Source organism: Oculina patagonica, chromosome 2, assembly GCF_052425735.1.
Source record: "Oculina patagonica isolate OP01 chromosome 2, crgOcupat, whole genome shotgun sequence".
Lineage (NCBI taxonomy): Eukaryota > Metazoa > Cnidaria > Anthozoa > Scleractinia > Oculinidae > Oculina > Oculina patagonica.
Window position 1 is genome coordinate 42,755,483 of NC_135759.1, and position 14,412 is coordinate 42,769,894.

Sequence of the window (14,412 nt, forward strand, 5' to 3'; positions counted from 1 at the left end):
GTATCAAAATGATAACAGAAAAATTGTTATTTTCGATGATATGATGAATTCAAACAATAAAATTCAGGAGAAAATAGCCAACCACTTCACCGACGGTCGTCATCATTGCATTAGTCCAATATACTTGTCTCAATCATACTACGACGTGCCACAGAAAATCCGTTTAAATTGCTCGCATATGATTTTATACCCACCATCAACCAAAAATAACCTTCAAATGATCGCACGGGAAAATCTCTTAGATCCGAATTTATTTGATAAACTCAAAAAATACGAGTTCTTGTTTGTTGATAAAGAAAATAACACTGTAACAAAAAATTTCGATGAGAAGATTTAATCTAACATATTAACATAAAATGGGTTACATTAATGACGAAAATGATTTTATGCATACCAAATATTCTCAAAGTGCAAAACCTGCAATTGGTTTTAAACAACTGGGAGCTGATTTCGATATGGATAACAAAAAGATATTCAGGTTAAAGACTCAATCCGATGTAGCCATCGACGCCGATTACGATTCGTATGCTCTTGATTTGTCTTCAGGTGTCAACAAAGGATATCTTAAATTGAATTGTTTGACAAAAGATGTTGCTGGAAACGATTTCGATGCCAACCAAGCAACGATAAACAACAGTGCACCGTACTATGACGGATTGTACCAAAAAACAAGTCTAGTATCGAAAGAATACGTTGATTTAATGGACACCAACCTTGAACAAAAAATAGATAGTAAAATACAAAATAAAGCCGATCTTAGTATCAATAACGAACAAACATTTAATAGCATAATAAATGTTCCAAATTTCGATCAAGGATACAGCAATTTGTCTAACGTAATGAATAAAAGGTATATTGATGCTCAAGACTTAAAAAAAGCTGATAAAATGTATGTTGACAATACTTTTCTAACAAAAAAAACAGGAGCTATTTTATCCAGCAATATTCAGAGTAAGGCTTCGAAGGTATATGTAGACAGTACTTTTCTAACTAAATCCGTTAGTAATAGCTTAGCTCAGAGCATACAAAATAGGTTAAATATCCATGGTAGTAATTCAATGCAAGCTGATCTCGATATGAACTCTCATAAAATAACAAATATAAAAACACCAAGCAATGATACAGACGCTGTAAACAAAAAATACATGCTTGATCATGTTGGTAAAAGTCATATAACTTCCGTTGGTCAAGAAAACACGTTTGCCCATATAATGACCGATAGTATCAATCAACTAAGCGAAGAAAATGATATCAAGCTTGGCAGTTTAATTGATCATCCGACTCCATATCACAAAATTAATACGAAAGTTGTAGACAGTAAGCTGGTACTTGACAGCAATAAAGGCTACTACTCAAGCAGATTAGGTATCAATGTATATAGTTTACCAATCAATCGATACACAATGGTTTTCGAGCTATTTTTTCCAGCTGAAATAGATCATGATAGTCTAGATATCGATATTGTTTCATCAATCGACAACATCGACAAATTAACTACGCGAGTTTATGATGGATATAGTCGAACAATAGCACAAATTAATAAATATCAACAACATCCTAATAATTATCTCTATGTTGATATCGTTTTAAAGATGAAATCAGGGAACGCATATGTCCCAAAATTACAAACATATATCGTGATTTATGGAATAAAAGGTTATCAGAGTAACGTTGATCCTAGGATATACGATCAGCTATATTATGTTGAAAATGATAGAATAGCTTTCAATGCATCAATTGATATGAAAACAAAGGCTATTTATGGTATTACACAAGCTACTACTAATGACCAAGCTGTTAATTATAAACAGTTAAAAAATTTTCGGGACAATTTGAAGTCTGATCTTGAATTAAAAATGGATAAAAAAAGAAACATCAGCTATTACCATAAAATTTTCGAGTATTTTTATGATCTAACGGATCCATCTGAATTCATCATGTCAGATAGTAACGGTGCTGTAGTGTCTGGATTAAATGGTAATCTTGTCTTTAATCCCACAAAATTGTTAGAAGATTTTGATCCAAAAAACGGCTTTATGAGTGGTTTCGAAATTAATTTAAATGAAAATGTCACTGAATCCGATGAATGGACTATATATATGGCATTTAAATATGACTATAAACCCGGTGATAATAAAAGAATTAAAATAAACTTCGACAATGGTAGTAGTTTTGATTTTCCATGGGTGAAATTAGAGTCTAATCAGTTATCACTCGATTATGATTTAGATGTATCTTATACGAGCAAATTAGAGATGTTTACATAGGGGTTTATTTGAATCTCTGGTATACTAAAATAGGTAATCAATTTAGAATCGGTATTTGTAACAACGGCATTAGTCTCGATAAAATTTTCTCGGGGTATACGCTGAATGCATCCAACATTAAAATCAGTTCAGATTACTATGTACAAAGAATCGGTTTTAGTAAAACTGCATATCCGATAAATGGTAAACAGTATCATAAAATCCAATTTTTAGATAAGAAAAAAAATGTTTTCTTCGAATAAAAATTGTTTAACTAATTGTATAAACAATATATATGAAAACTGCTGAATTGATAACTGAGATACTGAAAACTATTGAGCGATTGATTCAAAATATAAGGAAGATTAAATGCAACTCAATGGAAAAAAAGAAAATACGAAAGAAAAAAACATAGTCTAATCATATAATATATGACTAAACAATCGAAAAAGTATATTTGACTGGAACCATATATCAAGCGAACTTAACTGAAGACCAAGTTATAGAATTGAAAGCTTATTATCAAACATATCATCGAAAATGTTGGGCTTACAAGCAGGCTGTTAAACGTTTGAAAAGACTGAAATTATTGGGGAATTCTTTGTCTATCCTCTTTGCATCAAGCGGATCCCTCGCCTCCTCTATAGCGACTGGTGGCATTGCTTTGATCACAATTTCTACAATTTCATTATTGATTCAAGGCTTTGATGATACATAAGAATCTCGAACTAAAAATTCATAATTGTATATATGCATATCAAAGCTATCAGCACCTTTACTCAACTCTATTAAGAGCACTATGAGATGCGGTAATTATAATCCGTCTAGCATCCTAAATTCAATGAAAAGCATTGACGATTATGTGACAGATACCGGTCCAATAATCGACAAGTATCTACTAAAATATGATAAGAAATTTATTGGATGATCCGATTTATTTCGCCAAAATTTAATGACAAAATCTCATTCCAATACAATCGATAATAGGCTAACGTTTTCTTGCTTTTGCTAATTTTGATAAATTCACAAGGTAGATTCATCATCAAAAAAAGCTGTTTAATTATGAATTTGGTTGATATAAGTCTTTTTCTACCTTTGTTTACAAGGAGGAATAGGCCGGATTCGATAATATCAAACACTTTATAAATTCGATTCCTTTGATCACTAGTCAATTGTACCCTATTTTTAATACATAAATCGTTTAAAACATTCTCAATATGGTACTTCCGATGATATACCGATTTTCGCCGTATTTTATGCATATTCTCATAAAAATCAATGTACTCATTGTAATAAATAGAACCATGAACCAAACCGCAATTAATACAAACATTTATACCGTTTTGATTTGACATATCCTGCTTACTACAGCATGGCTCAGCATCCTTGTTACCTTCTATCAATAGTTGATCGCAGAAAGGGCATATAGATTCTTTTAAATTTTTTAATTCATCGTGGATTTCAGAATTACAAACCATTATATATATATTACACACATAACTTCACGGCACAGCTGTGTTTGGCAGTAAATTTCAGAATAAACTTTTTGAGTAAAAAATTTTTTTTTTTTTTTTTTTTTTTCTTTTGAGTAAAATTTTGTGTAAACTTTTGTGTAAACTTTTGTGTAAACTTTTTGAGTAAAATTTGTTGTAATATGATTGGTTAATAGAAATCACACCAGATTAAAATACCTGCTGACGCGTCAGCAGGTTTTTAATATTCGGTCAATGGTTTAGTCATTAATCATTTATAACTTATGGCTAAAACCGTAAACTGAATAATTAATTTATTTAATGTTGATCTTTACGAGGTCTTCTACGTCGTCTTTTCTGGTCTTCAGGTATACACTTTAAACGTACATGATTTTTGTCTTACATTTGATATTTCAGATCTGCTGATTGCAGGTCTGAAGATAGCATTTTAATAATACAAATATTTGTTTTAAGGATGCTCTGAATACAATACATTTTATTAATGAAGGCTATATCATTCGAGCTTTGATCAGCTTCTAGATTAGATGTTTGATATTTAATGTTATATCAGTCATTCTATATATATTAATAAAGAAAATAATTATATGTTTATATCTATCACTCAAACGCACTATAAAAAACATATAAAGAATTGTATATATAGTATATAATAAATGGGAAGGAACAAAATTTATACAACCGAAGAAGACCGATTAAAAGCTATTACTAGATCAAAAACGAGATATATGCTTAATAAGCCTTGGTATTGTGATATTTGTGAATATCACACTTGCCTTGCAGGAAAATGGAGTCATATGAGAACCAAAAAACACATTAAAAATGCTGTCATTAAAGGCATTCAAGAAGATGATCGGTTTAATATTATACCTGATGAATAACATAGAAAGAAATATTATATAATTATATATTGTATAGCACAGCATATATAAATTGCTGTTTTCTGTTACCTTTGGTAACCAAAAATATATTATTTCTGGTTATCTTTAAACGCACCAAAAAAATCTCAAAAATAATTTTTACTATAAAGGACTTAAAGGTTTGGTGATTTTATATAGTACACAAAAATGACACAAAAAAATATCTCAACTAATAGTAATATGAACGAATCTGATCTCAACAAATTATCTAAAACCGACCTTATAAAACTCATTTTATCACTAAAAGCCAACCAGCCTAGGATTTACGAATCAAGGCAACCAATCCCAACTCCTCGTACTCGTAAGAGTGTAAAACAGATGGTTGATGATTATGAAGACAATATAATATTACCACCTCTAGAATTTAGAGATGATTACAAGCCTGTGCCATTGCCAAGAAGTAAAAAGCCTGTTCCATTGCCTAGAACTAAGGTCTCAAATGAATTTAATTTCGATGACAGCATTTTTGATTCAACATCCAATGACCAACCTCTATTCAAAATAACTGAAATCGGAAATACGGTAAATAAAAAATTCAATGCTTACACAAATGAATTTAAAATAAATGTACGCAAAAATTTCATAGGTAATAAAAATGATGTTTTCAGTGTCTTTGAAAAAATGGTTGAAATGACAATAAAGAAAAGACAGTTAAAACCAAATGATAGATTCAGATTGGTAATTTCAAATGATGAATTAACACATCCTATCTCAACAAAATTGTTAAAAGTTTCTGATTTCAAGTTAAATCAACTTTCAGATGTAATCAATACGTTGGAGTATAAAGAAATAAATTTAGAAAATTGCAAAATAATTATTCAATCTGTTAAAATACCTGCAGGAAAAGGGCGGTTATATTTATCAAAACAAACAGTGAATAGAAAACAATGCATTATCACAATAAAAAATAATGATACAATATGCTTAGCAAGGGCCATTGTAACAGGTTATGCTAATTTACACCCTGAGAATTACACCACAACTCAGTTGAAAGATGGATTCAATAAAAGTCGGAAACTACAACAAATTCAAGCCAAAGAACTTCATAATAATGCTAATGTTGAAATTAATGATTATGGAAATTCTTTAGAAGATGTAAATAGCTTTGCATCACATTTAGATATTGAGATTAACATTATCGATTCTGAGCAGTTCAATGAAATCATATATACATCCAATAATGGTAAAACGGACAAAATTTATTTATACAAAACACGGAATCATTTTGATGTCATAAAATCAATGACAGCCTTTTTAGATGTAGCATATTACTGCCATTCTTGCAAAAAAGCTTATACGAGACGTGATAAACACAAATGCCCCCAAAAATGCCTTTCTTGTTTTAAATATTTTCCAGATGGAAATAAATGTAACGGTAAAGACGTTACATGTAAGCAATGCAATCGTGTATTTCATGGTAACAGTTGTTTCAAAAACCATACTAGTAACCGATCGAAAAAAGATAGTGATGATTCAGTATGTAGCAGTGTAGCAAAATGTTTAAAATGCAATCAAATCATACTAAAACCATATATTAAAATACATAAATGCGGTTTCAAAATGTGTAATAATTGTAATAAATATTGTGAAAGCAAACATGAATGTTTCATGAAAAAGATAAAAGGTATGGGTGGAAATTGCATCAAAAATAGCAAAAACCCATGCCGATTAAATAAAAACATTCTCAAAAAAGATTATTGCTACTCATGTAAAACGTATAATGAAAAATATTTATTTTTTGATTTCGAATGTACACAAAACACTGGAATACACGAAGTTAATTTAGCTATCTGTCATGATTTCAATGGTAATGAATTAATCTTCAATGATATTAATAGTTTTTGTAATGGAATCGTCAATGAAAAATATAAAGGATACACACTTTTGGCTCATAATAGCAAAGGGTATGACAGTCATTTTATACTAAAATGGTGCGTTGATAACAGTTTTAAGCCTTATTGTATTTACAATGGTGCAAAAATCATGATGATGGAAATACCACAGTTAAGAATCAAAATAATCGACAGTTTAAATTTTATTCAACAATCCTTATCATCGTTTCCTAAAACGTTTGGTTTAAACGAGCTTAAAAAAGGATACTTTCCACATTATTTTAACAAAATTTGTAATCAAAACTATATAGGAGAGATGCCTTCAAAAAAACATTATGGGTATAATCAAATGAAAACACAAGATAGAGAGAAATTTTTACAATGGTATAATGAGCGTGTTAATGAAAATTATGTTTTCGATTTCAAAAAAGAAATAATTGAATACTGTAGGTCAGATGTTGATATATTAAGAAGATGTATGTTAAAATTCAGACAAGATTTCATGAATCAAGAAAATATCGATCCACTAAAATACATCACAATAGCTGGGGTTTGTATGGCTATTTATAGAGGTAATTATATGCCAAAAAATACCATAGCTGTGGTTGATAATGTTGTTCAAACAGAAAACCATAGTGCAGTCAGTATTGCATGGCTTGATTACATAAGTAAGAAAAATAAAATTAAAATTCAACATGCCTTGGAAGGGGGTGAAAAAGTTATCAATTGTCTCAATAACAAATTAAAAGTAGATGGTTTTTGTGAATCTACAAATACTGTTTATGAATTCCAAGGTTGCTTCTGGCATGGATGCCCAGATTGTTACAAGCCTGATGTTATCAACAATAAGAACCAATGTGATATGGGTACTTTGTATAATAAAACACAAGCTAAAAATAACAAAATAACATCTGCTGGTTACAGCCTCATTGAGATGTGGGAATGCAAGTTGAAAAATGACAAAAGTTTTCAAAAATATTATAAAAATGATTGGAATAGAGAAGTGGTTGGCCAATTAAACCCAAGAGATGCTTTCTATGGTGGACGGACAAATGCTACCAAACTATTGTATAAATTCAAAGAAGGTGAATGTGGTAAATATGTGGATTTTTGCTCCTTGTATCCGAGTGTTCAGTTCTATAAAAAATATCCCATTGGTCATCCTAAAAAAATAATATCACCAGAAAAATACGATAAAAAATGGTATGGATTCATAAAATGTAAAATTTTAGCTCCAAGAGAATTATACCATGCTGTTCTACCTCAGAGAATCAAATGTGAAAAGGCTGAAAAGCTAATGTTCCCTCTGTGTATATCATGTGGTAAATCAAAACAACAAGAAAGATGCCAACATAGTGAAAATGAACGAGCATTTGTTGGCACATGGACAACAGATGAGGTCAATAAGGCCATTGAAAAAGGCTATAAAATTATAAAAATATATGAGGTTTGGCATTTTGAGAACTCATCCGATGATCTATTCAAAGGTTATATAAAAAAATTCATGAAGCTAAAACTTGAATCAACAAAATATAATTTTAAAAATGACAAAGAAGAAATGACATTCAGAAATAAAGTCAAAACGAATTTAGACATTGAATTAGGTAAATTACATGAAAATTCAGGCTTACGAGCCATTGCAAAGATGTGTTTAAACAGTCTTTGGGGAAAATTTGGGCAACGAAATAACATGAATCAATGTAAATACGTAACTGACATAAATGAATTTTATCAAGTACTTCTCGACGACACTATAGATAATTTAAACATGAATTTCATAAATGATGAAATGGTTCAAATGAGCTACACTTATAAAAATCAGTTCGTTGATAATTCCTATAATACGAATATATACATTGCATGCTTTACAACTTGCTCAGCTCGACTAATGTTATATGAAAAACTAGACTATTTAGATAAACAGGTATTATATTTTGATACAGATAGTATTGTGTATATCGAATCCCAGAATGGTAAGACAATAGAAACAGGCGATATGCTAGGCGATTTAACAGATGAGTTAGACGGTGATGTTATAAAAGGTACCTTCGTAAGCGGTGGCCCTAAAAACTACAGTTTCATATATGGCGATAATAAACAGAAATGTGTTATTAAAGGTTTTTCCCTTAATCATGAAAATTCACAAATACTAAATCACACAAATATGATTAAAATTGTAAAAAACGAAATCAAAGAACTCACATTAGTAAATGAAAATAAAATTACCAGACAGAATAAACAAATTGTAAACAAATATGAGGAAAAAGTATACAGTTTTGGCTACGATAAGCGCGCAATAAAATACATATCAGATACCGTATAGAAACATACCCATATGGTTATTAATTTGACCAATGGTTTGAGCAGAGCAAGCGATTTGATTTTTAATCAAGGTTTTAAACGCATGCATAAATGGTATAAAAATAAAAATCATATATATAATATATAGTAAAATGTGTGACATAAATATAGAGGCATTAAATGAAATACATGAAAAAGCATTAGAATTAAAAAACATTCCCGAAAGCTGCTTTAAAATAATGAAATTCATCACATTCAATAAGGAATTAAGCAATTTCAGAAACAGTTTATCTGATGAACTAAAAACACAATCATGGGTTTTAGGTGAATATAACAGATTACTGAGTGTCTATTATGAATTAAAAAATCAAATAAGCAAAGATCAAAATTTGTATAAAATAATTTTTTGTTTCAAAAATAGACCTGATGAAACTATCAATTTACAATATCGTGATATAACAAAGGATAGAGAGTAATATAAAAAAGAGTATAAGAAGTTTTTTCATTTTGAACCAAGGCTTGGTTTTTTCAGGCTTGGTTTTACAGGCTTGTTTTTTCAGGGTTTGATTCAAATATTTGTTTTTCCAATATTTGAATCCATTTTTGAATCCATTTTTGAATCCATTTTTTTGTTCTGATATTTGTTCCATTTTTTGACCTTGGGTTGACCTAGGGTTGATTCTGAGATTTGATTTCAGTTTAGGTTTTTCACTTTGGCTTCAGATTTAGTTTTTCAGATTTAGTTGTGGGTTTCAGATTTGGCTTCAGTTTTGGTTTCAGATTTGGCTTCAGTTTTTGGAATCCAGTGCTGATAGTAGTTATGTACTAAATCTCTAAGGCAAAAAATTTTTTGCCTCAGAGTGTAGTACATTACTACTCCGGCCGAATCTATTTATCAACCACTGCTGCTGTCCGGAACGTTTCGGTCCGATTTTCGGATAGGATATGCCTTCTGTTTACACGGATAGGATAGGCCTTCTGTTTACACGGGGCCGTTCTGGAACCGGTGCGGGACGGAACCAAAACTGGACCTACTATTTTGCAGGTCAAGTTATGGAACCGTTCCGGAACGGTTCCAGAACCGTCCTGTGTAAACACATGGATCGGTGCCAAACGCTTCCGTGTAAACAGAGGCCGATCCGGTCCGGTCCAGTTCGGAACGGCTCCGGTCCGGTCCCGTGTAAACGTAGCCTAGCTGGTTAGAATATAAAAATGACTGAAAAAACGGCAAGGACAGGACCAACACCAGGTGTTCGTCTTATAGCGATCTTCAATAAGGGAGAGTTGACTCTACAACTGTTTTGCCTTAGCCTAATCAAGAATTTGAACAAGGGTAAGAACTGGATAAAAAATATGCAGCAAAGCGAAGCAACGCAACAGAAGAACTTTCGACCCGGAAGTTAAAAGCGCTTTCATGCAACCATTTAACAACTCTCTCGAACGGTGGCTTACTGAAGTGAAACTTAATTACAGGTTCAGCCCAAAAGTTTTTCATTGAGAGCTTATGTTAAAATGATAAAAATAGTGCCTCAACCAATACACCAAAAAGTAGGGTGCTTTCTGGTCACGGTGGTTGTCGATTTCATGTGCCGGAAGTTACTCAAGTGTGAATTAATTATCTGCATACCGCAGGACAAAGGGCCGACAAATCTCAAATGGCGGTTTTCAAAACGAAGATTCGCCGGCCGTATCGATTTATCTACCACTGCTGCTAAGCTTTAAGTTTAAAGCAAAGAACTTCGTATTCCTGTTTACACTGATCAGTTAAGACTGGACTGTTTTCAAGAATGCATGGAAAAGAACTGTCACTTCAAGACGTGGAAATCAGTTACAAATGGCGCGTCAAGAAAATTGGATAACAGCTTCGCCGAGGGCTTAGGTTTTGTCGTAAATGAGGAAAACAGGATTTACAATGTATCAGCGAACACCACGGTAAGCAAGTCTATGTTTTTATTTTACTCAGTTGAAGTTCACATGGGGAAAATTAACCTTTGCGTGGATTGTTTACATAATGTTGATAAGATCAACAATGTCACGGTCGGTTAAATTAACGAATTTTAAGCAACTTTGAGATCTGAGAGCATCGCACTAAATCATTTCCCTAGGAAATCCTTTTAGTATCGAAAAGAACAATCATTTATCTGTCTAATACCAAATTTTCGTCCATTTATTTCGCTTCGCTCATACTTAAATAAAGCGATACGTTTGACCTATTTTGAATTAAATCAAAAGTGTGTCGAATAAATTTAATTACATTTTGTAGATTAGGGGGGGGGGGGGGACAGGGGGGCCTGAACCTCCCGCCTCCCGTACCTTTTACTCCCGCCTCCCGTCCCTTTCTGTAGCTGTTCTCTCCTGTGTGTTCCATGTCCATTGTGAAATATAACAAAATGTTGCGAAATTTTACTCGTTTTCTCCCGGTTCCCGCCACCTTAAGAATCCCGCTTCCCGCCCTCTCTCCTCCCGCTTCCCGCCCCTTTTCTCCCGGGCTCCCGCCCCCCTGTCCCCCTCCACAGATTAAAGGACTTCAAGAGCAGAAATTGCTTTCGACGTAATAATTTGATGTTATTCTTCGATATTAAATAGGTATTTTTCTTCCAGAGTGCTTTATTTTACGACGCGAAGCTAACAAACTCGGCATCAATTTTGAGCTCCGAAAGCGTCAATTTTGCTGGATTTTAGAATTATCGATTTTCTCGAAAACAAATCGATAATTAGCCAAACAAAGTATACTGTGATTTATTTTATATTGAGACCTACCCATGGTAGGTCTCTTCGGACCCGCGACAATTTTTTTTACCCGCGACATTTTACCCGCGACAATTTTGTGTACCCGCGACAATTTTTTGTACCCGCGACATTTTACCCGCGACACGCGACACGCGCCGATTAGATTATCTCGATCGGAATTCCATCGTTCCCTGGAGTTTTGTTGTCTTGAAAAGTATCGAGAAGACGGAAACAATCCTCCGAAGAGATTTTACCTTCACATGATTTTTTTTGTTCTTCAGTTAATGTAGGAATATTTATTCATTTAAAAAGGAATCAATTTTAAGATCAATGTCCGTAAGAATATTATGAGTCTTGTACAAGTCACAGTAGAATTGTTCTACTTCCTTTAGTATACAGAATGGATCTGTTTTGATTGCCCCGTTTATATGCAGTTTTCTTATGTGTTTCTTGACGTGATTTCTTTTTTCTAAGTTTAAGAAGTATTTTGTACTCTTCTCGCCTTGTTCGTGCCATCTGGCGCGTGCACGCACAATAATTCCTTTTGTTTTCTCTTCATAAAATGATTCTAATTGTTTCTGAGCGGCATATAACAGGGTAGCATTGTCGTCACTAGGGTTGGTTTCAGCAGCTTTTTTCGCTACATTAAGTTTATTCTGGAGTTTTGTTTCTGTTTCATTTTTTTGCTTTGATCTTCTTTTGGAGTGACGGATAGCGTGGGATCTTATGTTATATTTGATCCAATCCCACACACATCGATCATCAGAAAGTTCTTCCCGTCCTTCCGTAATCCACATTGGGATCATTTCAGTAACACTGTTGACATATTCTTCATCATCTAACAAAGAGCAGTTCATCTTCCAGTAATTTGGTCCTCTACACTCGTTATATGGTTCTCCGCAAAATTCTAGATAGATCGCGTCGTGATCGGTTCTTATAGCAGGAATTATATCCGTCAGTTGTACAGAATCATTTAAGTTATTCGAGATTAGCCAATAATCCAGGCGACAAAAAATTCGAGGAGATTTTTTACTCCATGTGAAACTTTTAACGTCAGGGTTTTTAATTCTCCAAATATCTACTAAATCAAGTTGACTTTGCAAGCAGACGATGCGAGATGTGACAGATTTTCGTTGAATAAGAGTACCACCTTTCTTGTCAATAGTAGGATTAAGTGGACAATTAAAATCGCCTCCGATTATGATGTTGTTTTCGGAATCCAGATCCTCGTTTTGCAGCGTAATAACTAATTTGTTTAAGAAAGTTACAATTTCTTTATCTTTATTTGGTGCATATATGTTTACTAGAACATATATCTTATCTTTGATTTCAGTTTTCAAAATGATGTAACGTCCCAAAGGATCTAGAATTTTTTTATGTATGGTGCAGTCAACACCCTTCTTAATTAGAATTGCAACGCCGCGAGAATTAGAGCTGCCATGGCAAGTTATAAGTTCCGCGCCCCATTCATTTCTCCACTGATTTTCCGCTGCTATCGTGGAGTGAGTTTCTTGCAAAAATGAAATGTTCGCGCGTTTCCGGCACCAATTAAAAATGGCCCTCCTTTTTTTAAATTGCTTATTCCCTTTACATTAAGCGATAATAGTTTTAGCGCCTCGGTCATCTTTTGAGATCACAATTGTCGCAAATGAGATTGCAGAAGGAAGATTGAAACAAAGGAAAAAGTGATAATGAAGTATTTGAAATGACAACTGTAAATGCAAATCCAAAGTCGAAAATAAACAAATATAACTTAGTTAACAGAAATAAATACGGTACAAAGCCAGTTACTTCGCGAATGCAAGGTGATCTAAAGACTAAATAAAACGGTTTCCACTGAACAGAATTGTGTACAATTATTAATACATAATACAATACGAGAAATATAAGTTGAACTACATAAAGTAAAAACACAAATACATCAATTATCCATCCGACGTGCATTTGAGAGCTACAGCTCTCCATCTGCTTGGGTATTACTACTCATAATTGCACCATAATATGGAAGATTTTCTGTTTCCTTTCCTCTGTAAACTTGACCATTTATTATCAGTTTGTCGACCTTAAAGAAGGCTTGTTGTTTGTCTCGCTTAGCTCTCTTCAGAACCGTTATCACTGTTTGTTGTTGTGATGTCCGGCAAACTTCAAAAGAACAAACAAAATGCAAATAGCTATTGTGTTTTGTGCACGGACAAGACCAAGACATGCTAACTAGACAATGACTATTCACTGTGCCCTTAGCAACCATTCGATAGCTACTGCGCACATTCGGTTGCCCGGCATCGCTATGTCCCCTTTTTCAATCGTGTAACAAAGGGAGTTTCTTCCCCCCCCCCCCCCCCCCTCATTTCGTGACATTTACCTGCCCCGCTGCGTGACCAGGTGACATATTAACTGATATTAAAATTATGCAAAGGGTACCACGATCGTTCCAGGCACATGTTGATCCCCGTAATGGCGTCCAGTGGGGCGTGGTCAAAGTTATTTAATTTTTTATCGAGATGATAACAAAGGATCGACATTCAAACGAAAACGGAAGTCGCGTACCGTATGACATGGTAAAGCACAATTCAAAGTTTGGACTCGGTGCATTTGACTTAAATTTGTTACGTACAAACACTAAATGGTGGTTGCATTATACTAATCAGTGCTTGAGATACGAACCATTACAAGCCCACTGAAAAATTTCAGTACACTTTTTACTCCTCGTGTCACCCACCAGGAGTTAGGAAAGGATTTATCAATGGGACGCCTGAGACTGCTTGGAACAAATTCCTCTCAAACAAAATTTGTTGAGAAAATCCGACCAAGAGAAAAGCCCTGGGAACATGGATCGAAAAAAAATCAAGCACTTCCAATCACATTTCATCGAGAGAGGTTACCCAAAAAGCCT

At 33.4% G+C, this 14,412-nt stretch overlaps 1 protein-coding gene across 2 annotated transcripts in view; it reads left to right on the forward strand.

Annotated features, from left to right (window-relative positions):
* LOC144641065 (transmembrane protease serine 9-like) overlaps positions 1 to 14,412 on the forward strand; it is a 66,980-nt gene that overhangs the window by 41,718 nt on the left and 10,850 nt on the right. The window lies entirely within an intron of this gene.